This window comes from Vulpes vulpes, unplaced genomic scaffold (assembly GCF_048418805.1).
Source record: "Vulpes vulpes isolate BD-2025 unplaced genomic scaffold, VulVul3 Bu000000673, whole genome shotgun sequence".
NCBI lineage: Eukaryota > Metazoa > Chordata > Mammalia > Carnivora > Canidae > Vulpes > Vulpes vulpes.
In genome coordinates this window covers 15,837-19,880 of record NW_027325720.1, presented here as the reverse complement: position 1 = coordinate 19,880, position 4,044 = coordinate 15,837, and the positions used below count along the sequence as shown (strand labels likewise).

The following is a 4,044-nucleotide window of genomic DNA, read 5'->3' as shown; positions in this document are numbered from 1 at the left end:
GATGCTCCTCAAAGGAAAGCTGGGGTAGCAATCCTCAAATCAGATCAATTAAAGTTTATCCCAAAGACTGTAGTAAGAGATGAAGACAGACACTATATCATACTTAAAGGATCAATCCAGCAAGAAGACCTACCAATCATGAATATGTATGCTCTTAATGTGGGAGATGCCAAGTATATCAATTAATAATGCCAAGTATATCAATTAATAACCAAAGTAAAGAGATACTTAGAAAATAATACACTAGACTCATGGGCCTTGGCGATCCGTGGGGTGCACCTGCGCAGCTGTGGATGCCGCAGGTTTTTGAAACATGAATTGTTCACTCTTCTTGACTGCCCTTTGCTTGTGAATAGCCTCAGCAGCTCCAAAACTCGATGAAAGCTTAAATGCATAATGGTACCAGTGGAAGGCAATGCACAGATTATATGGCATGAATGAAGAAGGATAGAGGAGAGCAGTGTGGGAGAATATGAAAATGATTGAACTGCATAATTGAGAATATAGCCAAGGGAAACATGGCTTCACAATGGCGATGAATACCTTTGGTGACATGACCAATGAAGAATTCAGGCAGGTGATGAATGACTTTCAAAACCAGAAGCACAAGAAAGGGAAAGTGTTCCAAGAACCTATCTTTGCTGAGATCCCCAAATCTGTGGACTGGAGAGAGAAAGGCTACGTAACTCCTGTGCAGAATCAGAGTCAGTGTGGTTCTTGTTGGACTTTTAGTGCAACTGGTGCCCTCAAAAGACAGATGTTCCGGAAAACAGGCAAACTTGTGCCACTGAGTGAGCAGAACCTGGTGGACTGCTCTAAGGCTCAAGGCAATGAGGGCTGCAGTGGTGGCCTGATGGATAACACCTTTCATCATGTTAAAGACAATGGAGGCCTGGATTCAGAGGAATCTTATCCATATCTTGGAAAGGACATAGAGACCTGTAACTACAAGACTGAGTGTTCTGCTGCCAATGACACTGGCTTCATGGACCTCCCTCAATGGGAAAAGACCCTAATGAAGGCAGTGGCAACTCTAGGGCCCATCTCTGTTGCTACTGATGCAGGCATTTCCAGTTCTACAAAGCAGGCATTTAATTTGATCCAGACTGCAGCTGCAAAGATCTAGATCATGGTGTTCGGGTGGCTGGCTATGGCTTTGTAGGAACAGACTCAAATAATAAATTTTGGATTATCAAGAACAGTTGGGGTCCAGAATGGGGCTGGAATGGCTATATAAAAATGGCCTAAGACCAGAACAACCATTGTAGAATTGCCACAGCAACCAACTATCCCATTGTGTGAGCTGATGGACCACAAGATTAGAGGACTTGAGGACAGCATATCTGGAGGAAGTTTATCTTAAAATTGACCAAACTCTTATTGTGTAAGATAAGACACTTGAATCATTGAGAATCCAAGTTGTGATTTGAATTCTGTGACATTTTTATCATTTTCTGTGACATTACCACTACTTTAATTACTGCTATATATGGCTTTATAATGTTGAAGACTTATTACTTAATTCTAAAATTTTTGACTTCTTATTTATTCAAAGGATATATAAACTTTACCTTTTGAAATAAATTTTAATTCAATAAGTAGAGGAAGAAAAAAATAAAATAATACACTAATAGTAGGAGACTTCAACACAGTCCTTGTCAGTAAATATCAGATCTTCTAAGCATGACATCACCAAAGAAACAAGGGCCTTAAATTATACACTGGACCAGATGGATTTCACAGATGTTTACAGAGCTTTCTAACTGAACACAACTGAATACACATTCCTCCCAAGTGCACATGGAACTTTCTCCAGAATAGACCACACACTAGGTCACAAATGAGGTCTCAACCGATACCAAAAGATAGGATTGCCCCCCTGCATATTTTCAGACCACAATGCTTTGAAACTAGAACTCAGTCATAAGAAGAAATTTGGAAGAAATTCAAACACATGGAGGTTAAAGAGCATCCTACTAAAAGATGAATGGGTCAACCAGGAAATTAGAGAAGAATCTATGGATTCAGGGAAACTAATGAAAATGCAGATACAACCATTCAAAAAATCTGGGATACAGCAAAGAGGTCCCAAGAAGGAAATACATCTCAATACAAGTCTCCTTCAAAAAACTGGAAATAACTCAAATACACAAGCTAAACTTGCACCTAAATGAACTGGAGAAAGAACAGCACATAAAGCCTACACCAAGCAGAAGAGGGGAGATAATAAAGATTCAAGCAGAACTCAATGAAACAGAGACCAGAAGAACTGCAGAACAGATAAAAAAAGAAGAACAGGAGTTGGTTCTTTGAAAGAATTAATAAGATAGATAAACCCTTAGCCAGCCTTATTAAAGAGAAAAAAAAAACCCTCAAGGTAATAAAATCACAAATGAAAGAGGAGGGATCAGAACCATACCAAGGAAATACAAATGATTTTAAAAAACATTTTATGAGCAGCTATAAGCCAATAAATTAGGCAATCTAGAAGAAATGGATGCATTTCTGGAAAAATCACAAATGACCAAAACTAGAACAAAACGAAATAGAAAACCTGAAAGGCCAATAACCAACAAGGAAATTGAAGCAGTTATCAAAAACCTGCCACGACGCAAAATTCCAGGGCCAGATGGCTTCTGAGGGGAATTCTATCAAATGTTTAAAGAGGAAATAATATTCTACTAAAGCTGTTCTGAAGGATAAAAAGGGATGGAATACTTCAAAATTTGTTCTAACAGGCCAGCATCACCTTGATTCCAAAACCAAAGACCCCACCAAAAAGGACAATTATAGAACAATATCCCTGATGAACATGGATGCAAAATTTCTCAACAAGATACTAGCCAATAGGATCCAACAGTACATTAAGAGGATTATTCACCATGACCAAGTGGGATTTATCCCTGAGATGCAAGGTTGGTTTAACACTCATAAAACAATCAATGTGATAGATCACATCAACAAGAGAAAAAAACAAGAACCATAGGATCCTCTCAATAGATGCAGAGAAAGCATTTGACAAAATACAGCATCCATTCCTGATCAAAACTCTTCACAGTGTAGGGATAGAAGGAACATTCCTCAGCATCTCAAAAGCCATCTATGAAAAGCCCACAGCAAATATCATTCTCCATGGAGAAAAACTGAGAGCCTTTCCCCTAAGATCAGGAACATGACAGGGATGTCCACTCTCGCCATTGCTATTCAACATAGTACTAGAAGTCCTAGCCTCAGGAATCAGACAACAAAAAGAAATAAAAGGCATTTAAACTGGCAGAGGAAGGCAAACTCTCCCTCTTTGCACATGACACGTTACTGTGTGTAGAAAACCCAAAAGACACCACCCCAAGATTGCTAGGACTCATACAGCAATTCAGCCATGCGGCAGGAGTCAAAATCAATGCATAGTAATCAGTGGAATTCCTATAAACTAAAATGAGACTGAAAAAAGAGACATCAAGGAGTCAATCCCATTTACAATGGCACCCAAAACCATAAGATACCTAGGAATAAACCTAACCAAAGTGGTAAGGGATTTATGCCCTAAAAACTACAGAACACTTCTGAAAGATTTTGAGGAAGACACAAAGGGATGGAAAAATATTCCATGCTCACGGATTGGAAGAATTAATACTGTGAAAATGTCTATGCTACCCAGGGAAATTTACACATTCAATGCAATCCCTATCAAAATACTATGGACTTTCTTCAGAGAGTTGGAAAAAATCATCTTAAGATTTGTATGGAATCAGCAAAGGGAATATTGAAAAAGAAAACCAGAGCCAGGGGCATCACAATGCTGGATTTCAAGCTGTACTACAAATCTGTGATCCTCAAGACAGTGTAGCATTGGCACAAAAACAGACACATAGGTCAATGGAACAGAAGAGAGAACCTAGAAATGGGCCCTCAACTCTATGGTCAATATTCGACAAAACCAGAAAGAATATCCACAGGAAAAAGGACAGACTCTTCAATAAATGGTGCTGGGAAAATTGGACAGCCATGTGCAGAAGAATGAAACTAGACAATGCTTTTACACCA

General features: G+C 38.9%; 1 pseudogene; it reads left to right on the top strand.

The window, feature by feature from the left end:
* The first annotated feature begins 279 nt into the window (after nt 1-279).
* On the top strand, nt 280-1,792 carry LOC140596711 (procathepsin L pseudogene; annotated as a pseudogene).
* The last annotated feature ends 2,252 nt before the right edge of the window (nt 1,793-4,044 follow it).